The sequence below is a fragment of the Hyla sarda genome, chromosome 3 (genome assembly GCF_029499605.1).
Source record: "Hyla sarda isolate aHylSar1 chromosome 3, aHylSar1.hap1, whole genome shotgun sequence".
Lineage (NCBI taxonomy): Eukaryota > Metazoa > Chordata > Amphibia > Anura > Hylidae > Hyla > Hyla sarda.
The window spans coordinates 227,900,842-227,927,888 of record NC_079191.1 but is presented as its reverse complement, the minus strand read 5'-3'; the positions used below and the strand labels follow the sequence as shown (position 1 = coordinate 227,927,888).

Below are 27,047 nucleotides of genomic sequence, written 5' to 3'. Positions count from 1 at the left end.
AGATTTTAGCAATTCGCACTTGCGCTTATGAAGTTTTTTTATGTGGAAGTACTTGTTTGAGGTCTGTATTGTGATTTTTTTTATAGTCTACTATATGTTTTTATATTCACATGTTTTCTAACTCCTCCCTCTGGGTCTTGTACTTAGAGGAGGTGACGTGCACAGGTGTTGTGGTGATCAAGAACGCGCATGCGTTCAAAACGCACATTGTGGGTGTGTTGCCGACTAGGTGAAGTGTTGTTCCACATGCTCTGCAAGTTTTAATCATTTTGGAATAAAGTCTCAAGTTTTAACGGAATTGCTGGTTCATCCTTCAATTTCCTTCACTGATTCGTATGAAGTGTGGCCAAGTTTGGATCCAGGCAAAAAACAAAGGGAGGTGAGCTGAATATACTCTGCATTATTGCTACAGGATCCACCAGCGACTTGTGGATCTTTGGGAGCAAAAAAGCATGGGTGTGATAGGTTGGGTGACCAGAAAACAATTATACAGCGTTTTGTCAATAAGGCATATAAAGCATCATCCAGAACAGCTTTGATTCTCCGAGTAATTATGTGCACAGGGTCAGAGTTAAGTCTCTGGTATGTGGATGTGTCATTGAGTTGATGTTCGGCTTCCAAAATATATTTTTCATGATCCATTACCACAATGGTTCCACCCTTGTCCGTGGGTTTCACCACCAGATTGTGGTCATCAATCAGGGAATTAAGAGCAGTAATTTGGTTGTGTATCAAATTAGAATATCTGTGTGAAATCAAAGTGTCTTTAATACCTAAAATTTCCTGTTTAACTAGATTACAATATGTGTCTAGAGCACTAGAGTAGATACTAGGTGTAAAATTACTCGGAATGTTGAGATTTAACTCTGAGAATACAAAGCTGTCCGACACATTTTCCCATATTTCCCTTTGATGGTCAGAAAGTACAGTGGATGAGAAGTTTACCGTTAATGGTTTCTCTACTTCTTCTTAAAGCTCAATTTCTGCTGTCCCGTTCGATTGTTCTTCTGTTATCAGGTCTTTATGTGATCTTCTATGGCGTCTACCACCTCTGGGGGTGGATTTCCGCCTTTTTGGCGGTCCGTACCTAAAAAAACAGCATTATTGGTAGAATCAACATTAGCCGACTCTTGACTCGGATTTTCTAGTTTTGCGCATTCTGTTAGATGTTACAAAAGAAGAAAAATTATGGCCCCCAAATATAAACACGTCCAGAAGAATAGTCTAAGGCATCTCTATGCCATTTATGGTGCTTAGCAGTTTTTACCTCACCCTTCAGTTTAGTCAGAAATGCAGGTACTACTACTCCCAACATGGAGAACACTCTGCTCCATGCTGTGAGCTGTAGTACTTGCATTAATAGACAGATCCCAGCGAATGTCACTTCTGACACCCAATGCGATCGTCCTGTATAATGTATAGATGCGGGCGGCCAGCAGCCCTTTTCTGGTCCCACTGTAGTATGAGTATATGCCGCATATATATGTACCTATTATTCATATTTCCCGCTGAAATATGAGATCTAGAGAGAGGGAGGAAGGCGCCTCATATGCGGGATCAGTAGATCTTGCAGGTGGGGGTAGGGGACGGTAATTCCCAAGCCGCTTACCAAAGTTGGTTGTGCGCCCACACACAACAAGGTTAAGAGCAGAAGAGATATAGAAGAAGGTCCACTGCAGCCCTCCTGGGTAAGAGTAAAATCAAAACCGAATGACCAGGGAGTCAGGAGTTTGTCTGGCGCAGAGAGTCTGGCGCAGCCAAGTAAAATCAATGGATTTATTAGATGCAACGCGTTTCGCTGCGCATGCGCAGCTTCATCAGACATGACAAGGGAAAGCTGGTAACAGATATATATACCTCCAGGGATTAACCATTAGAGTACTTTTTGAAAGAGTTGTTACATAGAATTACATATCCACATATAAATGTGACAATGTATAAAAAATATATAAATAGATATAAATAAATATAAATAGGCAAACAAAAGTCACAAAAATAATAATAAAACAACAATATAAAAGCACAATGCAATCTTATAAACATATATATATATAATATAATTATCGCATGTGGTGTGAATATAACACCACAAGCGACTCAAGGAATCACATCGCTTAGTCACCGGTGCGACATTCAACAACGCAAGTTGGATATTATTTCAAAAAATGTATATGATGTAAAGAGATATGGACCTATAAGGTGTTATGTATATTAATTCATGAAATATGAGAGCTGTGAGTGGCTGGAACCATCTGGCCAATCACAGTTCTCTGTGGGAAATATGAATAAGTGAATATATACGGTAGTGCAGAGGACCATAGAAGAGCGGCCGGCCACATCTATACATTATACAGGAGGATCGCAATGGGTGTCAGAATCCCATCATGGAACATTGTGTTCCATGCATGGAGTAGTAGTACTACCTAAAAAATGCAAAAAAATAAAAAAAAGGGAAAAACACACACACACACACACTCCATTTTTATTATTGTCGGCTACATTTTTAGTGCCCTGCCTGCCCACATAAATTCATCCCTAGAAAAAGTAAAAGGGTGGAGGTACTCTATCTATAAATGTCCGAGAACTCTGCCCAGGTAATATCCTAGTCATAAGAAGAGAAATGGAAGGTTCTCAAGGACTACTCTGTATATGTCGTCGTAAATGAGATGGGATATGGAGTGAGTTCATGTAAATGATGGTTGTGGATGTGGGTAAATAGGTTAATTTGGATATTAATAAATAAATTATGGTAGCTAAAATGTATGAGTGTTCTGTTATATGGGTAAATTGAGTGGATATATATGTATTGTAGTGGCTGGAGGTGTGCGTGTTCTATAATAATCCGGGGTAAATCGTAAGTGTATGAAAGGAACGTGTATCTAAAGGGTTAATGGTCAATGTATAAAAAAAAAGTAGGTAAGCAAATGTCCAAGGTACAATAGTGATATATTAGTTATTACACAAAATAATAGCAGGGGAATGCAGGATCTTTGCAATCCCTTCCACTTAAAGGAGTACTCCGGGATGGAAAAATTGTCCTCCATACTGCCGGCAGTAAAAAAATAAAGAGATACATACCTTCCTTCGCTCCCACGGTACCTCCGGTAACCCACTCCAGTCTCTGCCGCAATCCTCTTCCTGGTTGCCGGTGGTCAGCGAGTCATACTGCACTCAGCCAATCACCGGCCACGGCGAAGTAGCGACTCGGCCGGCGATAGGCTGAGTGGCAGTATGACGTTTTCGGCCCCAGCAGCAGGTGTTTTGCTGCGGCCGGTGATTGGCTGAGTGCAGTATGACCCGCCGGCCACCAGGAAGAGGATTGCAGCGGAGATCGGAGTGGGTTACTGGAGGCACCGGGGGAGCGAAGGAAGGTATGCATCTCTTTATTTTTTTAACTGCCAGCAGTATGGAGGACAATTTTACCATCCTGGAGTTCTCCTTTAAGGTATAAATGAATACTTTACATATAACAGGTGGTGCAATAAGCATTGCAATGCATTAAAATGAAGTTCTGTCACTGAGTATCAGTCGGTGCAGCTTTCCATGGCTGGTTAGCTGTTGTCTGCTGCACGCTTGCAAGCGCTGCAGTCCCGCACAATTCGGCCCACTAGAGAGCACTAAAGCGGAGATGTAAGAGTTACTAACTGGTAACTCGACATGCAGAAGCAAGGTTTTGTATGTGATACTAACCTGCCATCGACTTGCTTCTGCATGTCGAATTACCAGTTAGTAACTCTATTACATCTCCGCTTTAGTGCTCTCTAGTTGGCTGAATTGTGCGGGACTGCAGCGCTTGCAAGTGCGCAGCAGACATCAGCTTACCAGCCATGGAAAGCTGCGCTGACTGATACTCGGTGACATAACTTCATTTTTTTACATTGCATTGTTTATTGCACCACCTTTTATATGCAAATTATTTGATATGTAAAGTATTCATTCATACCTTAACCCCTTAAGGACCAAGCCCATTTTCACCTTAAGGACCAGATAGTTTTGAACACTGTCCCTTTAAGCATTAATAACTCTGGGATGCTTTTACTTTTCATTTTGATTCCAAGAATTTTTTTTTCGTGACATATTCTACTTTAACATAGTGGTAAATTTTCGGGGTTACTTGAATCCTTTCTTGTTGAAAAATCCCCAAATTTAATGAAAATTTTGAAAATTTTGCATATTTTTACTTTGAAACTCTCCGCTTATAAGGAAATTAGACATACCAAATAAATGATATCTTGATTCACATATACAATATGTCTACTATATATTTGCATCATAAAGTTGACATGTTTTTACTTTTGAAAGACATCAGAGGGCTTCAAAGTTCCGCAGCAAATTTCCAATTTTTCACAAAATTTTTATAAAATCTGAATTTTTCAGGGACCAGTTCAGTTTTGAAGTGGATTTGAGGGGTCTTCATATTTGAAATACCCCATAAATGACCCCATTATAAAAACTGCACCACTGATTCAAAATGAAATTCTAAAAGTGTGTTAACCCTTTAGGTGTTTCACAGGAATAGCAGCAAGGTGAAGGAGAAAATTCAAAATCTTCATTTTTTACACTCGCATGTTCTTGTAGACCCAGTTTTTGAAATTTTACAAGGGGTAAAAGCAGAAAACGCCCCACAAAATGTTTAACCCAATTTCTCTCGAGTAAGGAAATACCTCATATGTGGAAGTCAACTGCTCTGTGTGTGCACTACAGGGCTCAGAAGGGAAGGAGCGACAATGGGATTTTGGAGAGTGATTTTTTCTGAAATGGTTTTTGGGGGGCATGTCATATTTAGGAACCCCCTATGGTGCCAGAACAACAACCCCCCCCCCCCCCCCACATGACATACTATTTAGGAAACTACACCCCTCAAGGAACGTAACAAGGGGAACAGTGAGCCTTAACACCCCACAGGTGTTTGACGACTTTTTGTTAAAGTTGGATGAGTAAATTATTATTTTTTTTCACTAAAATGCAGTTTCCCCCCGAAATTTTACATTTCTACAAGGGGTAATAGGAGAAAATGCCCCTCAAAATGTGTAACCTCATCTCTTCTGAGTATGGAAATACCCCATGTGTGGACGTCAAGTGCTCTGTGGGCGCTCTACAATGCTCAGAAGAGAAGGAGTCCCCCCCCCCCCTCAAGGAGCGTTACATAGGGTACATTAGGTTACTAAAGCGGGGTATGGTGGGGTGTAAAATAATAAAATAGGTTATGTTCCCAGAATGATGACCCAGAGCATAGCCAAAACTAAAAAATATGTGTGGGCCATCCCTAACCTGTTGCCTCATATGCGCACCCCGCTTAAGTGGAGAGAGAGCACTGACGATGATAGTGACTCAGTGACCCATGACCCAGAGAAAAAAATACCCCCAGTGGTCTTATCTTGTTTTTTTTTTTTTATAAGAGTTATTTTGGGCAATTTAGTGGTTTATGGGGTTAAAATTTGTAATGTACTCTGGACTTGGTACATTAGGGTCAAATTATGGAAAATTAAAATGAATAGGGAAAATGTTGTACTCCGTGGAAGTGTGATACTCCCTGAAGCAGTTTTTAATGCAGAGGCCCGGGAGTGTCACATTGAGTGGTGGTATCCTTCCGTATCCCCCTCTTGTGACACACTCTGCTTTTTTTCTGGGATCGTCCTTTCATTCCAGTGTGGGGGACCTCAACTGGAAAGTGCTGGCCTGGGACAATCCTGGCACCTATATTTCAAGTTCCTTGGGAACTCCAGCCTGCTCTTTCCCGGTCATAAAAGATCAGGGCCTTTAGGACTTCTTGGAACTGGAGGAATGTCCCTGTGTTACCAGCATACTGGGACAGTACAAAAGAGTTGTACATGGCAACCTGTATCAAGTAGACCACAACTTTTTTTTGTACCATACCCGTGTTTTCCGCATCACCATGTACGGCTTGGGGACTTGATTAGAGAGATCAATTCCCCCCATATACTGATTGTAGTCCAGAATACAATCATGCTTGAGGAAAGTTGTTGTGGTACCCCGCACAGGGACAGGTGAACTGCCGTTACCATGAATTGTGGTCAGCATAAGGACATTCCTCTTATTCTTATACCTGACCAGCAACAGGTTTTCATGGGTAAGGGCATGGGACTCACCCTTGGGCATAGGTGTCTGGATCGTTTTTAGAGGGAGGCCTCTCTGGTTCTTCTGCACGGTCCCACAAGCGGACGTGGATCTGGCAGCAAGGGATGTGAACAGAGGGATGCTGGTTTAAAAGTTGTCCACATAAAGGTGGTAACCCTTATCCAGCAATGGTGCACAAGGTCCCAAGCGAGTTTCCCGCTTACACCCAGAGTGGGGGGACATTCTTGGGGTTCAATATGGGAATCTCATCCCTCATATACTCTAAACTTGTAAGTGTACCCGGAGGTTCTCTCACAAAGTTTGTAGAGTTTCCCACCATACCTCGCCCACTTCAAAGGAATATACTGGCGGAAGATGAGTCTCCCCTTAAAACTGATAAGAGACTCATCTACCGAGAGCTCCCTGAGGGGTACGTAGGCCTCGCAAAATTTGCCCCAAAGTGTGGGGTGGGGACATGCTGCATTATCAGCGTAATGTAGGCATTTCTCAATGGCCTTGAACTGTCCTAGTGCCATGGCCATACCGTAGGTGTGTGTGTGTGGGGGGGGGGGGGGCGGGGATGTGTGTATGTGTTTGGTGTAACTTATTTATAACCATGTGTGATATAAGTCACACACCGTTATTAAAAAAAAAATGTGGGGCCAAATACAACGCCCTGAACCCCTAATTTTTTTGTTTTGTGTCCCTTTACTATCAATCTCACCCTGCACTATGCAGCAGCACTTCAGCCCTGAGGGGCACAAATCTCGGCAGAGGGGGGGGGGGGGGTCCCTGGCTCCTTCTCACAGCTCTGCCTGCTGACTGAACATGGTGGGTGAGCAGAGCTGAGAAAAGGGATATTAACCCCTCCTCTGCCAGCTGCTATTGTTCGTTTGCTCGTCCGACCAATAGCAGCGCTCCTGGGGAGGTGATGGGATCGCCACCTCCCCCTAGCTACAGGAGGTGATTGGCGGTGTACAGTACACTGCCGATCACCTTCTAATTCCATGTCATTGGGTCACACGTGACCCGTATGACCAGAATTGCCGGTGGGAATTCAGGACCTCCCCTGGACATTGTCACGGGATGCCTGCTGAATGATTCCAGCAGGCATCCCGGTCGCGGCAGGGACTGAAATTCCCATGGGCATACAGGTATGCCCTATGTCCTTAAGGGGTTAAGCGGAGGGGATTGAAAAGATCCTGCATCCCACCTGCTATTATTTTGTGTAATAACTAATAACTCACTATTGTACCGTGGACATTTGCTTATCTACTATTATTATACATTGACAATTAACCCTTTAGATACACGTTCCTTTCATACACTTACCATTTACCAATACCATTTATCCAACTTAGGTGGGGCTTGCAGTTTGCCTCCCTCCTCCCATTGTATGTGTGCTTAGCCATGCTGGAGGGTACCTGGGAGGACTCCGTGAGTCGACTTAATGCTGCCGTAATTGCCCAGTGGCCCGTTTTGCTTATCACGCACAGGTAGGTTTAGAGCTAGGTCCCGTGCCATTTGAGAAACCTTGGTGTTGGTGTGCGGGCTCTGGTATGTCCTTCATATAAGGATACACTGGCGAATGTCTCAATTTTAACATCAGCGTTGAGGGATAGCCAATGTCACTGTATACATCTACCACAGTAGTGCACCTAAATTCCTGTATTGTATTGTTCTTACACATCCACACCGTCTATCTGGTGTAGGATTCTATTGTGGCACTTGTAGTCCGCTGCAGGCATTCTCCATTGTATGCATTTTTATGCTGGGGATCACCCCTAGCAACGGACTACAAGGGCAGGATCTGCTCCCCCAGTATAAATGCACAACCGCATTTGAGGTTGAGCACCTTCAGCCATTTGAGACCACGTTTTTTGTTGTTACTTACCATTTACCCCTGATTATTATAGAACACGCACACATTCAGCCACTACAATACATATATATCCACTCAATTTACTCATATAACAGAACACTCATACATTTTAGCTACCATAATTTATTTATTAATATCCAAATTAACCTATTTACCCACATCCACAACCATCATTTACATTAACTCACTCCATATCCCATCTCATTTATGACAGCATATACAGAGTAATCCTTGAGAACCTGCCACCTGCCATTTATCTTCTTTTCAAATTTATTTTGGGTGTTTATGCGGATATCACATGTGCAGAGTTTTCGGACATTTTATAGATAGAGTACCTCCACCCTTTTACTTTTTCTAGGGATCAATTTATGTAGGCAGGCAGGGTACTAAAATGTAGCCAACAATAATAAAACTGTAGTGTGTGTTTTTAATTAAAAACAAAACAAAACATTTCTTAGGTAGTACTACTACTCCTAGCATGGAACACACTGTTCTGTGATGTGAGTAGTAGTACCTGTACTAATTGACAGATCACCCGTGTCACTTCTGACACCTGTTGCGATCCTCCTGCATAATGTATAGATGCAGCCAGCTGCTCTTCTATGGTCCCCTGCACTGCCGTATATATACACTTATTCATATTTCCCGTAGAGAACTGTGATTGGTCAGATGGTTCCAGTCACTCACAGCTCTCATATTTCAGCGGGAAATATGAATAATAGGTACATATATATGCGGCATATACTCATGCTACAGTGGGATCAGAAAAGGGCTGCTGGCCGCCCGCATCTATACATTATACAGGACGATCGCATTGGGTGTCAGAAGCTCACAGCTATGCGGGAAATAGGAATAATAGGTATATATACGGCATATACTCATACTACAGTGGGACCAGAGAAGAGCGGCTGGCCGCCCACATCTATACATTATACAGGACGATCGCATAGGGTGTTGGAAGTGAGACTCCCTGCGATCTGTCTATTAATGCAGGTACTACAGCTCCCAGCATGGAGCAGAGTGTGTTCCATGTTGGGAGCAGTAGTACCTGCAGTTAAGGACAGGTCACAGTGGGTATCACTCCTGACACCTGATGCGATCGTCCTATGTAGATGCGAGAAAGCCGCCCACATCTATACATTATGCAGGACGATCACAGTGGTTGTCATGAGTGACGCCCAGGGCGATCTGTTTTTTAGCACAGGTACTACTACTCCCATCATAGAATAGTCTGTCCTATCCTGGGAGTAGTAGTACTACCTAAAAATAAAAATAAAAATTAGTAAAAAAGTGAAACACACACACTTTATTAAGCACATTATTAAAATACATTACTAATAAAAATTTGCCGAGGATGTATTCGGATCGAATCGATTTTTTTTTTTTTTATTCGGTGAATTGGCCGAATCTAATTTTTCAAAAAATTCGCTTATCTCTACTACCAATAATGCAGTTTTTTTTATGTACGAACGGCTGAAAAGGTGGAAATCAACTCGCAGAGGTGGTAGTCCTCACAGTATACCCCTTAAAGACCCAAGCACAGAAGAACAATCGAATGGGACAGCAGAAATTTAGCTTTAAGAAGAAGTAGAGAAACCATTAACAGTAAACATCTCATCCACTGTACTTTCTGACCATCAATTAAAGTTACTATCTAAGGGTCTTAGTTTTTGCCTTACTGACTGGTTCCAATTATAACTAGACCTTATCCAATTTTTTTGCAAACTAAAGCTTAAAGGGTACCTCTCATCAAAAAAACTTTTGATATATTATAGATTAATGTATGCAGAATAACTTTACAATTGCATGTTATTAAAAAATATGCTTCTTTCTATTTAACTTTCCACTTTGAAGAAATGACCACTAGGGGTCTCCCTACCAGTCCTGGCAGCAAGCATTTCAGACTCATGCTGGAGTCCTAAACACTACGAGCTGCCAGTCAGCTTTGTTCACAAAGGAGAACACTCAGAGCTGCCAGCCTGCTTTGTTCACAGCCTGTTTGGCTGTGAACAAAGCAGGCTGGCAGCTCTGAGTGTTTAGGACTCCAGCATGAGTCAGAAATGCTTGCTGACAGGACTGATCGGGAAAAATACAATAGAAGGAAGCATATTTTTTATTAACATGCTATTGGAAAGTTATTCAACATTCATTAATCTAAAATATATCAAAAGTTTATTTGATGAGAGGTACCCTTTAAAGCGTCAGATCCAACAAAAAAACTTTTTTTTTAAATATATCACTCAGTACCTAATCCTGACCATGAACATCTTTTTATGTGTCTAGCACCTTTATTTATTTTTTTTATTACACTTTTAATTTAGCTCACTAGTCTGAATTCCTCTCATAGGGTGGAGGCGTGGTCTCACTGTGCAGGTGTCCACCCCCTCCCTCAATATGCTGCCTGCTACCCTAGCATTAGCAAAACTACAACCCAGCTTGTCCTCTCTGACAGTAGCGGGACACAAGCTGACAGTGGAACGATTTTTCCTCCAGGTGTGAGCCCTACGCTCACAGCTGTCAATCAAAGAACTGCATCCATGACATAGGTGATGATGCATGGACACAGCAGGACGAGTATGTGTCCAAGCAGGCAGGGGGGACAGTTGTTTGACTGGCTTTTTCAGTATGAAATACTGCAAATATTCTAATGAAAGCAATTGCAAAACCCATTGGTTTTGCATGCTTTACAACATATCAAAAGTTTTTGTATCTGACAGTGCCCATTTAAGATATTTTTTTTTCAGAATCCTTGTATTGACAAACCTTGTGTACCAGCAAGTGAAAATGTGGAGGACAGCTTTGTATTCTCAGAGTTTAATCTGAGTTATTTTACACCTACTATCCACTCTTGTGCTCTAGACACATATTGTAATCTAGTTAAACAGGAAACTTCAAGTATTAAAGACACTCTGATTTTACACAGATATTCCAATATGATACACACCCAAATTACTGCTCTTAATTCCCTGATTCATGACCACAATTTGGTGGTGAAACCCGCAGGCAAGGGTAGAGCTATTGTGGTCATGGATTTGGGAAAATATATTTTGGAAGCTGAACATCAACTCAATGACACATCCACACTGACCCTGTGCACATTATTACTCGGAGAATCAAAGCTGTTCTGGATGATGCTTTACATGCCTGTCTTATTGACAAAATGCTGTATAATTATCTTCTGAATAAGAAATAAAGTTCTCTCAGCTCACCTCCTCCACGGTCTGCAAGGACCCGAGCCCGGCCAGGCTTGAAACTTGTAGATAAATGAAGAAAAGTAGTCCAGCAGTCCCTTAAAACGTAGATCCTTTATTTCACTTTTCTTTAACCCCTTAAGGACCAGGCCATTTTATACCTTAAGGACCGGAGCGTTTTTTGCAATTCTGACCACTGTCACTTTAAACATTAATAACTCTGGAATGCTTTTAGTTATCATTCTGATTCCGAGATTGTTTTTTCGTGACATATTCTACTTTAACTTAGTAGTAAAATTTTATGGTAACTTGCATCCTTTCTTGGTGAAAAATCCCAAAATTTGATGAAAAAATTGAAAATTTTGAATTTTTCTAACTTTGAAGCTCTCTGCTTGTAAGGAAAATGGATATTCAAAATAAAACATTTTTATGTTCACATATACAATATGTCTACTTTATGTTTGCATCATAAAATTTATGAGTTTTTACTTTTGGAAGACACCAGAGGGCTTCAAAGTTCAGCAGCAATTTGGAAATTTTTCACAAAATTTTCAAACTCGCTATTTTTCATGGACCAGTTCAGGTTTGAAGTGGATTTGAAGGGTCTTCATATTAGAAATACCCCATAAATGACCCCATTATAAAAACTACACCCCCCAAAGTATTCAAAATGACATTCAATAAGTGTATTAACCCTTTAGGTGTTTCACAGGAATAGCAGAAAAGTGAAGGAGAAAATTCACAATCTTCATTTTTTACACTCGCATGTTCTTGTAGACCCAATTTTTGAATTTTTGCAAGGGGTAAAATGGAGAAAATTTTTACTTGTATTTGAAACCCAATTTCTCTCGAGTAAGCACATACCTCATATGTCTATGTTAATTGTTCGGCGGGCGCAGTAGAGGGCTCAGAAGGGAAGGAGCGTCAAATGGTTTTTGGGCGGCATGCCGCATTTAGGAAGCCCCTATGGTGCCAGGACAGCAAAAAAACACACATGGCATACCATTTTGGAAACTAGACCCCTCAGGGAACGTAACAAGGGGTAAAGTGAACCTTAATACCCCACAGGTGATTCACCACTTTTGCATATGTAAAAAAAAAAAAAAAAATGTTTTACCTAAAATGCTTGGTTTCCCAAAAATGTTACATTTTTAAAAAGGATAATAGCAGAAAATACCCCCCAAAATTTGAAGCCCAATTTCTCCCGATTCAGAAAACACCCCATATGGGGGTGAAAAGTGCTCTGCTGGCGCACTACAGGTCTCAGAAGAGAAGGAGTCACATTTGGCTTTTTGAAAGCAAATTTTGCTCTGGGGGCATGCCGCATTTAGGAAGCCCCTATGGTGCCAGAACCGCAAAAAAAAACCACATGGCATACCATTTTGGAAACCAGACCCCTCGGGGAACGTAAAAAGGGGTAAAGTGAACCTTAATACCCTACAGGTGTTTCACGACTTTTGCATATGTTAAAAAAAAAAAATTTCTTACCTAAAATGCTTGGTTTCCCAAAATTTTTACATTTTTAAAAAGGGTAATAGCAGAAAATACCCCCCAAAATTTGAAGCCCAAATTCTCCCGATTCAGAAAACACCCCATATGGGGGTGAGAAGTGCTCTGCTGGCGCACTACAGGTCTCAGAAGAGAAGGAGTCACATTTGGCTTTTTGAAAGCAAATTTTGCTCTGGGGGCATGCCGCATTTAGGAAGCCCCTATGGTGCCAGAACCACAAAAAAAACCACATGGCATACCATTTTGGAAACCAGACCCCTCGGGGAACGTAAAAAGGGGTAAAGTGAACCTTAATACCCTACAGGTGTTTCACGACTTTTGCATATGTTAAAAAAAAAATTTTTTTTTACCTAAAATGCTTGGTTTCCCAAAATTTTTACATTTTTAAAAAGGGTAATAGCAGAAAATACCCCCCAAAATTTGAAGCCCAATTTCTCCCGATTCAGAAAACACCCCATATGGGGGTGAGAAGTGCTCTGCTGGCGCACTACAGGTCTCAGAAGAGAAGGAGTAACATTTGGCTTTTTGAAAGCAAATTTTGCTCTGGGGGCATGCCGCATTTAGGAAGCCCCTATAGTGCCAGGACAGCAAAAAAAAACACATGGCATACCATTTTGGAAACTAGACCCCTCGGGGAACGTAACAAGGGGTAATGTGAACCTTAATACCCCACAGGTGATTCACAACTTTTGCATATGTAAAAAAAAATATATATTTTTTTACCTAAAATGTTGGTTTCCCAAAAATTTTTGATTTTTAAAAAGGGTAATAGCAGAAAATACCCCCCATAATTTGTAACACAATTTCTCCCGAGTACGGCGATACCCCATATGTGACCCTAAACTGTTGCCTTGAAATACGACAGGGCTCCAAAGTGAGAGCGCCATGCGCATTTGAGGCCTAAATTAGGGATTGCATAGGGGTGGATATAGGGGTATTCTACGCCAGTGATTCCCAAATAGGGTGCCTCCAGCTGTTGTAAAAGTCCCAGCATGCCTGGACAGTCAGTGGCTATCTGGTAATACTGGGAGTAGTTGTTTTGCAACAGCTGGAGGCTCCGTTTTGGAAACAGTGGCGTACCAGACGTTTTTCATTTTTATTGGGGAGGGGAGGGGGGCTGTGTAGGGGTATGTGTATATGTAGTGTTTTTTACTTTTTATTTTATTGTGTGTTAGTGTAGTGTAGTGTTTTTAGGGTACAGTCGCACGGGCGGGGGGTTCACAGTAGTTTCTCGCTGGCAGTTTGAGCAGCGGCAGAAAATTTGCCTCAGCTCAAACTTGCAGCCGAATACTTACTGTAATCCTCCGCCCATGTGAGTGTACCCTGTACGTTCACATTGGGGGGGGACATCCAGCTGTTGCAAAACTACAACTCCCAGCATGTACGGTCTATCAGTGCATGCTGGGAGTTGTAGTTTTGCAACAGCTGGAGGCTCCGTTTTGGAAACGGTGGCGTACCAGACGTTTTTCATTTTTATTGTAGGGGTATGTGTATATGTAGTGTTTTTTTACTTTTTATTTTATTGTGTGTTAGTATAGTGTAGTGTTTTTAGGGTACAGTCGCACGGGCGGGGTTCACAGTCGTTTCTCGCTGGCAGCTTGAGCTGCAGCAGAAAATTTGCTGCAGCTCAAACTTGCAGCCGGATACTTACTGTAATCCTCCGCCCATGTGAGTGTACCCTGTACATTCACATTGGGGGGGGGGGACATCCAGCTGTTGCAAAACTACAACTCCCAGCATGTACGGTCTATCAGTGCATGCTGGGAGTTGTAGTTTTGCAACAGCTGGAGACACACAGGTTGTGAAACACCGAGTTTGACAACAAACTCAGTGTTTTGCAACCAGTGTGCCTTCAGCTGTTGCAAAAGCTACAACCCCCAGCATGTACGGACAGCAGAAGGGCATGCTGGGTGTTGTAGTTATGCAACAGCCGGAGGCATACTACTTTGGCTGGGGATGCTGGGGATTGTAGTTATGCAACAGCTGGAGACACACTGGTTTGCTACTTAACTCAGTGTGCCTTCAGCTGTTGCAAAACTACAACTCTCAGCAGTCACCGACAGCCAACGGGCATGCTGGGAGTTGTAGTTATGCAACCAGCAGATGCAACACTACAACTCCCAGCATGCCCTTAAGCTGTTTGTGCAAGGTGGGAGTTGTAGTTACACAACAGCTGAAGGTACACTTTTCCATAGAAAGAATGTGCCTCCAGCTGTTGCAAAACCATAAGTCCCAGCATGCCCATAAGTGCATGCTGGGAGTTGTGGTGGTCTGCCTCGTCCTGTTGCATAACTACAGCTCCCAGCATGCCCTTTTTGCATGCTGGGAGCTGTTGCTAAGCAACAGCAGGAGGCTGTCACTCACCTCCTGCTGCTGCTTGATCGCCGCACAGGTCAGTCCCGCCGCCCCCGCCGCCGTCGCTCCTGGGGCCCCGATCCCAACATTAACGCCGGGGATCGGGGTCCCCAGCACCGGGGGTCGTCTTCCCGCACCCGCTCACGTCCTCCGGAAGAGGGGCGGAGCGGGTGCGGGAGTGACACCCGCAGCAGGCGCCCTGATTCGTCGGCCGGTAATCCGGCCGACGAATCAGGGCGATCGTGAGGTGGCACCAGTGCCACCTCACCCCTGCAGGCTCTGGCTGTTCGGGGCCCTCTCTGACGGCCCCGATCAGCCAGTAATTCCGGGTCACCGGGTCACTGGAGACCCGATTGACCCGGAATCGCCGCAGATCGCTGGACTGAATTGTCCAGCGATCTGCGGCCATCGCCGACATGGGGGGGCATAATGACCCCCCTGGGCGATATGTCGCGATGCCTGCTGAACGATTTCAGCAGGCATCGGGCACCGGCTCCCCTCCGGCTAGCGGCGGGGGGCCGGGAAAGGACAGGACGTACTCCTACGTCCTCGGTCCTTAAGGACTCGGAAATGGGGGCGTAGGAGTACGTCCATTGTCCTTAAGGGGTTAAAAGTACAGAGCACACACCATCCACCTTCACCTGGTCAGCAAACAACTCCTATGGACGCGTTTCGAACGCATGCGCGTTCTTGATCACCACACCACCTGTGTGTTCCTCACCTCCTAAATACCAGGTTCAAGAGGGAGGAGCACCAGCTTCAAGAAGACTTGTATAAAACACCATTCGTGTACTTTAAAACTTCTTACAAAAACAGGTAACTATTAAAACTTACTATTGCATGAAAAAATTTTTTTGAAGAGACAGAGGAAAAGCTGTGTTGTCAAATTCTGCTCGGTGTGTTTTCTGAATCAACCAATTAGGGTTGTATGTATTCTACACTAGTGTTGAGCGGCATAGGCCATATTCGAATTCGCGAATATTCGCGAATATATGGACGAATATTCGTCATATATTCGCGAATATTCGCATATTCGTTATATCCTCGTTTTATTTTCGCGTTTGCGAAAATACGCGCATGCGAAAATTAACATATGTGGAAATTCGCATATGCGTAAATTAGCATATGCTAATTTTCGCATATGCGAATTTTCGCACGCCAGTCTCACACAGTAGTATTACAGCCTTCTTTACACCACACAAGCTGGAAGCAGAGAGGGATGATCACTGTGATGTGTACTGTGAAGAAAAAAAAAAAAAAAAAAAAAAAAAAAAAAACAATATTCGTAATTACGAATATATAGCGCTATATTCGCGAAATTCGCGAATTCGCGAATATGCGATATTCGCGAATAATATTCGAATTGCGAATATTCGCGAGCAACACTATTCTACACCGCAGCAGAGTTGACAGCAATCGCACTGTGTGTACTGGTTCTGAAAAAACCCTGTGATTTCATTCACGAAAGTTCACTTGCTGAAAAGTTTTTTAATAATGCAACATTAATTCCTTCCGTATATTCAGACCGTGCGGTATTCTGGTGCGCAGGGTGTACTGCCAGAAGGCTTCACGGTTGAACAATTTTCTTTGTATGTCACCACCTCTTATGGGTTTTTTCACCTTCTCAATGCCATATGCTATGAAATTATTTGTATTTCCATTATGTGTCTGTGCAAAATGTGTGGATGCACCCGATTTATTTCTGTTACTTTCCATTTTAACCGCGTCATATAGGTGCTCGCGGATCCTAATTTTTAAGGGACGTGAAGTGCATCCCACATATTTTAAATTGCAGGCAGTGCATTCAATTGCATACACGACATTTGTCGTATTGCAATTTATGTACTGTTTGATATCATATCTGTGGTTGTCTGTACTGTCAGCAAAATCTTTGCAAATCCTGGCAACATTGCATAGTTTGCACCGATTTGCTCCACATTTGAAGAAACCTCTGTTACTTAACCATGTGTTCACACACTGCGTTTCTGAGATGACTAGACTCGGGGATAGACTATCCTTTAAATTGCTGGCTTTTTTTGGCACTACAGCCACTCCTTTTGCCAAAAGACCTGCCAAGATCTCATCTTCCTTTAAAAGGTGCAGGTTTTTGTAAATTAAACCACGAATGTTTTTGAAATATGGATTGTGTGTGATAGCAAGTACCGGTTTTTGTGTTGTATTATTGCACAATGTTTTCTTTTTATTTGTCACAAGATTTTCTCGATTTTTATTTTGGACAATTTTCATGGCTCTATCAAATTGTGTGTGGCTATAGCCTCGTTTCATGAGCCTGTCCTTTAATTGTTTTGCCTCTTCCTGGAATGTGGAATGTGAAGTGCAATTGCGTTTCAACCTGGTAAGTTCTCCAACTGGAATAGCTCTTATGGTTTGTGTGGGATGGTTACTATTGGCCCGTAAAATGGTGTTTCCTGATGTGGGTTTGCGATATGAAGAGCTTTGTATTATCTGTCCTGGTATGCCTGTGAGCTGTAAATCCAAAAAATTGACTGTGACTAAATCAACATGTTGTGTGAACCTCAAATTGAACTGGTTGTCATTTAAGTATTCAAGTTAAAAAAAATTTTCATGCAATAGTAAGTTTTAATAGTTACCTGTTTTTGTAAGAAGTTTTAAAGTACACGAATGGTGTTTTATACAAGTCTTCTTGAAGCTGGTGCTCCTCCCTCTTGAACCTGGTATTTAGGAGGTGAGGAACACACAGGTGGTGTGGTAATCAAGAACGCGCATGCGTTCGAAACGCGTCCATAGGAGTTGTTTGCTGACCAGGTGAAGGTGGATGGTGTGTGCTCTGTACTTTTAAAGAAAAGTGAAATAAAGGATCTACGTTTTAAGGGACTGCTGGACTACTTTTCTTCATTTATCTATAATTATCTTCTGGTCACCCATCCTATCACACCCATGCTTAATTTGCTCCCAAAGATCCACAAGTCGCTGGTGGACCCCCCAGGCAGGCCCATTGTCTCGGGTCAGGTGTCCATCACCAGCCACTTGTCGATCTTTGTGGAGCAAATCCTTCGTTTGTACGCTACATGTGCAAAATCATATGTTCAAGACACTTTGGATTTTTTGAAAAAAATATCAGCTATTCATATTCCACCTGCTGCTATTGTTACCACCCTGGATGTCGTCAGCCTGTACATCTCCATCCAACACTATGGGGGTGTGCAGGCTGTGAGATCCAGTGTGGAAAATGATTTTTCAGTAAACAAAACAGAACTCATCATCTCTCTCTTGGAACTTATTCTAAAAAAATCTATTATTTTGCATTTAATGACAAGTTTTTTCTTCAGATCTCCGGCGCTGGAGGAATCATTGGAATCATACGTCTATGTATCCCACCACTCAAGCTTTTTGCTGGAGTGGTGGAGATACATAGACGACATTGTTTTTTATTTGGACAGATACTAATGACGAACTTCATTCCTTCCATGTTATCTCAATACAGTTAATGAACATATCCAGTTTACGTTAAATGCCTCATACACATCTGCAAATTTTTGGGATACACAAGTTTCTATATCTGACAGTCATTTGACTACGGATCTGTTTGTTATAACTACAGATTGCAATTCAGTTCTAAATTTTTCAAGCTGTCATTTCCGCCTCATGATGCATTCCCGCCCTTTTAGCCAAATGCTATGGACGAGAAGCATATTCGAGGCAGAGGAAACATATTCGAGGCGGAGTGCAACCGACTGTAGACAAAATGGTCTCCAATTTCTCTAAATGTGGCTATCCCCGGAATTTGCTTCTAGAAAGCAAGTCTAGAGTATTGGCCACGGATAGAAATCAGATTATACATGAGCCCAAACAAAAAACTACTAGATCTCGTGTCCCTTTTGTATCCATATATGGTGAACACTCCAAAAAGATAGCTAGTGCTTTAAACAAATATTGGAATGTACTTCGAGACAGTTTTCCAGATATACCGGAATTTATCGAAAGACCTCTAATTTCATATAGACGTCCACCAAACATAAGAGACAAACTTGTAAATAGTGATATATCTCTTAAAACTAATTCCCAGAGATTCATCACAGTCAGGAATAAGGGCTCTTATCCCTGCTGTCAGTGTGTAAACTGCAGTTATATGGATAAGGGTCCTACCTTTGTGCATCCTACTACAGGATATATGTATAAATTGAAACACTAATCAACATGCACATCCGATCATGTCATCTATGTCTTGAGGTGCCCATGTGGTCTCCTCTACATGGGGGAGACCACGTGAGACTTCAAGATGACTAGATTCAATCAACATCGTTAGTATATGTAAATGTTGTTTGGATCTTCCAGTGTCCAAACATTTTGTGGAAGCCCATCATTGTGAAAGAGATCTCAAATTTACACTAATAAATCATATACCACCACTAAAACAGGGTGTTGACACACTGATATCCTTAAACGGAGAGAATTGAAGTGGATTCACACTCTATAGACCCTTTGGCAGAGGGCTTGAATGTTGAGTTCACAGTAACTCCCCAGATTTATAATTCCTAGGTTTTTTTTTTTCCTTAATTTTTTTATGTCTCTTGTATGATTTTATTATATTCTTGGTGGAGTCTTCTTGTCACTTTCCTCAATGAATGATGTTGCCATTTGTTCTTTTTGCTTCCCTTTGCTGGGTAGGCATTGAATAGTGATCAATATTGTAAATTGTGATATGCCATTAATGGTTGTCTTTTTGTCTTTTGTCTCTTTCTAGGACAAAGGTTGGGCTGGTGGCTAAGACGACCTTGAAAGCTTGCATATTCATTGTGTTCACAATTTTATTTAATAAATATACTGTTTTTGCTTCCTACTTTTTTTCATATTTTGTTATTCCCTTTAATTTAATTTGATTTCTATTTTAATAAGTATTTTTTTATTTTATTTAACTTTTTTATTTTTAGGTAAATTTTGTGCATTTTGGCTTATTTTACTATATTAGGAATATTTTGTTATAATATACCCCAAGTATGTCTGCCAGCTCTGTATGCGGCACCACCGATCATTGATGTGATAACCCATATACCATTGGTTCCCCCCATGAATGTGAGACAGGGCTGGTTCAGTCTCTGTCCATGACACAGGATTATCTGCTCGGGTCTCGATATAGACATCTGGGGAAGATTGGGCTACCTCTGGTAGGTGGGGTAATCGCTGTGCCTTATAGATGTATCTCTAGTGTGGATGAGCAGGGTTAATGAGGTGAATTGTGCATATAAATACTGCTAAATTATATTTTGCACCTCTAGACTATGTTCCCTAGCTACTTTACGCTTTTTGTCAGTGCTCTGATCTTTTTTTGCCTCTTTATTATATTTTTTTAGTATTCCTATTTTTTCTGCCCCATCTGCGCCACTCTAACATGGCTGTTCTGCACTCTAAGCCTTGTGAGCATGCGTGCCTGGACTGCAGTTGGTCCTGATCATGTCACCATTCTAGTGCCGATCACGTGACCATCTCATTGCCGGTGTTCATTCTCAGTGGAAGATTTGTGTTTTTAATTGATTAAAAAAAACACGTTTGTTTGGCATTGCACATTTGTAGTCACCACCCCTTGATGATGTCACGCAGGTATATTACCGGTGGCTACACCTGGGGTGTGTATGGTCTGAAGAAGTACGGAAGTACAATACAGCTGTTACCTCCACACTAAGGTCCTCAGCATTCCTGCCGTGATACCTGCCTGACACCGCATTCCCGTTTGCACAGGAGCAATGACGAGTGCCGTCTAGAATGCTTTGTACATGATATATATACACACAAACACACACACACACACACACACACATACAGTCACCCCCCTCCCCCATTCCCTCACATGCAGGGACTGATAAGGCACTTACTTACAGGGAGATGACTGTCTTTCCTCCCCAGTCTGACCTTTCAGGCGGGCAGTGAACACAGGAGGCAGATAGCAGACATCACCAGTGTGCGGCATCTCCTCAGGAGTAACTTTTTTTTTTCCCTAAAGGGGTCATCCATATAAGAAGCAGGAGAGTTTAACTCTGCTGCTCCTTCTAATCTTAATTTTTGTCTAGGCGCCTGACTGCATTAAAACTAGGCTGACATTAAAACTAGAAAAAAAGAGCAGGCAGGCAGTGGCGGGCCCGCTCAGCCCCTGGCCCTCGGAGAGTGCCCGATTGCCCCACTGTCAGTCCGCCCCTGACATGTACTGTGTTTTCTGCGGATTTGATGCTGTGGATTTGATGCTGCAGACTTAGTGCTGTGTTCAGTCATTTATTCATATTGATTTATGCAGCATATGAAAAACAAGATGGGAATTCAACTCACAGTGAGGCAAAAAGGTTATTAAAAGGAAACATATAGATAGACCAAGGAAGACAAAAAATGCCAGGACAGAAAAAGCTATATTCTTATAAAAGAGAAAATTTACAACAAAACAAATGAAAAACAAATGAGCAAAAACGAGAATAAATGTTTGTGACAGAATTGAAAGAAATTTGCTAAAGAAAATGGTATTCACATATTATGCTGCTTTTCAAACACACTGACGGCTGCTTTTCTTTATACTTTCATTGAGTATATTATTTTATTAAAAATACAGTATGATCTTTTTTATACCAATTTTACTGCTGTATTTTTATGCTATTTAACGATGTATGAAAGCTAAATGAAAACCAGCTCTAACACCTAAACAGAAGAAAACAAGCAGTGAACTTAAAGAGTACTTATCAATAAATAAACTAACTACTTCTAACACCAGGGGTGTAGCTAGAAACAACAGAGCCCCAGTGCGAAAAATTGCCCTGGGCCCCCCAACCCCCTGACGACCCACTTCCCCAATCCTGGACAACCCCTTACTTGGCCGCACAAAGATATCAGTGACTACAACACTGATGGGACACAGTCAGGGGAATACACAACGATATAAGTGACTAACAGCCATTGCCAGACAGACAAAACATAGGCCCAGGCATTTAAGAATAAGCTGCCCATTTTTCTAGTGTAGGTCCAACTGCTAGGACCCCCACCAATGACCTTGGTTACAGTTGCTCTCCAGCTGTTGTAAAGCTATAACTCCCATCATGTCTGGAAAGCCTCAGGCATTATAGCAGTTGTAGTTTTGCAACAGCTGGAGAGTCACAGATTGGGGTACGGCATCACCCGTCATCACTGCAGAACTTACAAGTAACTCAAGCTGATGGGACCGTCAGAAGAATAAACAATGATATCAGTGATCTGAGTGACATCTTCACTGTTGTCTTTTCTTTTCTTCTCCATCTGGTTCAGATACCAGGACGTCTTCCAGTCTGACACCCGGACATCATTGGTTCTCACTTTGTCAGTAGATACATCCTCTGTATGAAGATAATAATCATTATTGTTCTGCTAAATACTGTACCCCCTGAATATAATTCTGCCACCTACTGTACCCCCTGAATATAAAACTACCATCCACTGTACCTCCTGCATGTAATACTGCCACCCACTGTACCCCTGAATATAATACTGCCTCCTACTGTACCCCTGAATATAATACTGCCACCTACTGTACCCCCTGAATATAGTACTGCAACCTACTGTAACCTCTGAATATAATACTGCCTCCTGCTGTACCCCCTAAATATAATACTGCCACCTACCGTGCCCCCTGAATATAATACTGCCACCTACTGTTCCCCCTGAATATAATACTGCCACATCCTGTACCCCTGAATAAAACACTGCCACACTCTTACTCTGAATATAATACTGACATATACTGTACCCTATGAATACAATCCTACCATACACTGTACTATACTGCCACACTGTGCCCGTGATACGTAATAGTACTGGAAGGATTTACATTTTTAAATAGCAGTAATTTACAAATCTGTTTAACTTTCTAGCCCCAGTTGATTTAAAAAAAAAAATAGTTTTCCACCGGAGTTTAAGTCAATGACATGACCAGTAACCAGTCCCCCTCTCAATCGGGCTAAAAAATGTATGAGGAAAGAAATAAAGAAACTAAAAAGGCTCTATATTACAAGGCTCCATTCTGTATAGCTGATCTGTCACTCACTCTTCAAAATTGATGGATCCACCTTGAAGAACAAGTTTTTTTTTTTTTTAAAGTGAAGCCCATACCATAAAAAATTCATGCTGTAATGAAAGCCCAAGGAGGAGCAAAATAGTACTGCTAGTGTTTTTTATTTTTAGGATCAAAACAACTAATTTACTTTTCAGTGGTATGTTTCACGAAACCAGAATGCTCCGCCACTGAACATTGTTTATTTTTTTTGTCATAACTAAGATTTGTGAATTTTCTGCAAAGGTATACATATTCTAAATATAGTTACTCCAAACATATTCCCAGTGGTGGTATTGTGTTTTAAGGTGAACCATCCCTTAAGGTATTTTTATGCGTTGTGAGATCCTGAAATCAAGATAAATTATGTCTGAAACCTCTTATGCTTTTGTTACAGTTGTATTTATCAGGCTATCAAAGAACAGTAACTGTGTATATCTATTGCTAAAGGCAATATTGTGGCTGTCATTAAGATAAGAACAAGCAATCCATCATTGTGTGCAACTACAGCCTTATAGGGGGGGATTTATCAAAACCAGTGCAGAGGATATGTTGACCAGTTGCCCATAGAAATCAATCAGCTCGCTTCTTTCATTTTTAAAAAGACCTCAGCAAAATTGAAGAAACAATCTGATTGGTTGCTATGGGCAACTGGACAATAACATTATAGGGGAAATTTATCAAACTGTGTTAGAGAAAAAGTGGAGTGATTTCCCCAAGGCAACCAATCACAGCTCAGCTAACGAGCTCTGGTAAAGTGAAAGCTGAGCTGTGATTGGTTGCTGTGGGAAAATCCCTCTATTTTTTCTCTCACACAGTTTGATAAATGTGGGTCTATATTTGTACCATATTAATGTCATTTTATGAAAACAGGTACAGTGGATACAGGAAGCACTCACCACCAGGAATAGTGCAAGATTCAGTTTCTTTATTGCGTTAGTGCAGGAAAACCGGACAAGTGTGGACGCAGCACACCAAGTAGAGGTAACAGTTATTTCACGCCAGATCCAGCCGCTTCTTCAGACCATGCCTTTGCTCCCGCGTCCAGGTGGTTATAACCACCTACCTGTATAACGTCAGAGCAAAGGGCATTTGCATAAAAATTCATAAAAATATTACACCACAGTGAATTAAAAACAAAAGCTTGGTGATGAACATCATAAAAGCAGGTTCATAGGAGAGCATGAATGTATTGTAAAATTCACGATCATTAGATAAGCGGACTCAGATCCAAACAAGATTGCCCTGTGCATTGGGTTTTCAGTATCCATTTAGCTTCATGTTGATGCAAGGTTTTCCATAGCCCCCGATAACCTCACTATAATGGAGAGGGAGGCTTTGATCAGGTTGAAAAATGATGACAGTGTAATAGTAAAAAGGTCTGACAAAGGAGGGAATATTGTTCTGATGTCTAGACAATATTACATAGAGGAGCCAACTGCAAGATACCTGCAATTACATGCAATTATCTGGTAACCCCATCAGTAAAATCTCTAATAAACTACAATCTCTCTTGCAGAGTTACGTAGAGAGAGGAGTGCTCTCCAAGAGAGTGGCAGAGAAATTACTCCCCCCTCATCCTAGGGGAGCGTGCTGGTACTTTCTGCCCAAAGTCCATAAACCCTGGTATCCCCCCCCCCAGGAAGACCCATAGTCTCCGGGGTGGGATCCATTACAGAACCCCTTTCTAAATTTCTGGACTGGCTACTGCATCCTCTACTGTCTGAAATTCCAGTCCTAGTGAAAGACACAAACACATTTTTGTTAACCCTTGAAGATGTGGTATAGCCTGAGAAATGCATTCTAGCATTGATCGACATCAAAAGTTTATACACAAGCATACCACAATTTCAAAGTGTTGATGTCATCAGAGAAATATTATCACATTCAGATAAAAGTCCAGCTGATATTAATTTTGTATGCAATGTCTTACTTTTCGTCCTTACAAATAACACCTTTATGTTTGATAATAACTGGTATTCTCAAGTAAGCAGAGTAGCTATGAGGACACCAGTGGCATGTACTCTGGCGTACCTCTATGTTTGAGAAAGATATGTACCTCTACATTTGAAAAAGATACATCTTTACAGAAAATAACCATTTCCTAAAACATATAAGGTGTTATAGACGATTTGTAGATGACGTGTTCATTGTATGGACGGACACGGAGTCATCCTTTGCTGGCTTTGTGTCCGCCCTCAATGACTCAAATAATATGAATTAAAAATTTACCTTTAAAACTGTCACAGACGAACTTGATTTTTTGGATACAAAAGTGAAATTAGCAGACGGAGATCTAGTAACCAATGGCTACCGCAAGCCAACTGCCTGCAACGATCTTCTTCACTTCCAAAGTTATCATCCGGAACGTGTGAAGAAGGCAGTCCCATACGGACAATTCTTAAGATTAAGGAGAATTAACAGGAGAATTAACAGTACAGATACCGATTTTTTGCTGCAGGCAGGCGATCTGCGGGAGCAATTGGTTAGAAGGGGGTATCCAGAACCTCTTTATACCAGCCTTTATACATAAACGAAGTGACATACTCTGCAAGAAAAAACATTACAAAATAGGATCACCGCTTCGCAGAATTCGTGTAATATCCAAGGACAAAGCTTCTGCCTCTCTTTTCAATTTAGCCCAATGGCCCCCCAAATTAAAAAGGCCATTCACGATAATTGGGGTATCTTGAAGAGCGATACAGAACTGGCAGAATATGCAAAAAATAAACCACTTATTACTTTTAAAAGATGTAAAAATATCAGCGATATACTAGTACATAGTAAATCTTTGGTTCCAGGCAGTAAATGGCTTAAAAATGCAGCACCAATAGAAAATTTCCATTGTGTTCCTGATGCCCATTTATTTTCACTGATAAGTCCATAACTCTAGGATGTATTACTATTAAATCAAGGGATTTTATCTGTTATAGAACCAAATTCGTAGTATATGCAATCTGCTCAAGGTTCTACATTGGTTGCACGATGCGTGCACTGAATGTCAGATTCCGAGACCATGTGCATTCGGTGAAACCACAGAAAGGTTCACCAAGATTGATACAACACGTTCTAGGTGAACATGTGGGAGACACCAAAGTCCTCGCCTTCTTCGGACTTGAACGTGTTCCCACTATAGAAGGTATGGACCGACAATCTTGATCTCAATGATCGTTTGGATCCATTTATCTCCGTTGAGTCCGTTTAACTAATGTGGCCTATCTAATGATCGTGAATTTTACAATACTATCATGCTCTCCTATGAAGCTGCTATAATGATGTTCGTCACCAAGCTTTTGTTTTTGTGAATTTTTATGTAAACGCCCTTTGCTCCAGCATTATACAGGTAGGTGGATATAACCGCGGGAGCAAAGGCGTGGTTTAAAGAAGCGCCTGGAGGAGGCATGAAATAGCTGTTACCTCTACTTGGTGTGCTGCGTCCACATTTGTCCGGTTTTCCTGCACTAATGCAATAAAGAAACTGAATCTTGCACTATTTCTTGTGGTGAGTGCCTCCTGTATCCACTGTACCTGTTTTCCTACATGAATCTTACCCTTTGGAATTGAGCATCCGGAGCAGGACTTTGTGCATTTGTGGTAAACCCTTTACTGTCAGCTACAACATGTCAATAATCTCTGTGAAAGTGCTATATTTGTGCTAAGCTGTGCCGGCCTATTCCTTCTTGCATGCTGTTAATGTCATTTTATATAAGTGTGTAAAATGAAGTGTATAACATATATATATATATATATATATATATATATATATATATTACATCTGGCTGATTTCCAGTTATAGAGTTTAAGAATAATGGGGTATTATTTATTTTCTAGTGGTTCACTAAAGAGATTTTCTCTCCTCTTTCTTAAAGGAATTAATGTGCTAAACTCTAAAAGGTTTTTATATACTTACAACTAAAATTCTACTTTTGTCTTTACTACTTTTTGACTCTTAGTAGTGTTCCAATTTCCATAGCAATTTGGAGTTTTAGAA

General features: G+C 41.5%; 1 long non-coding RNA gene across 1 annotated transcript in view; it reads right to left on the bottom strand.

The window, feature by feature from the left end:
• LOC130360715 (uncharacterized) overlaps positions 1 to 22,330 on the bottom strand; it is a 62,870-nt gene extending 40,540 nt beyond the window's left edge. Inside the window, exons 1-2 of the long non-coding RNA XR_008890772.1 lie at positions 22,172 to 22,330; positions 946 to 1,087 (exon numbers count right to left, since the gene is read on the bottom strand). This is a non-coding gene — a long non-coding RNA (uncharacterized LOC130360715). The remainder of the gene's footprint in view (positions 1 to 945; positions 1,088 to 22,171) is intronic.
• Positions 22,331 to 27,047: the final 4,717 nt, after the last annotated feature.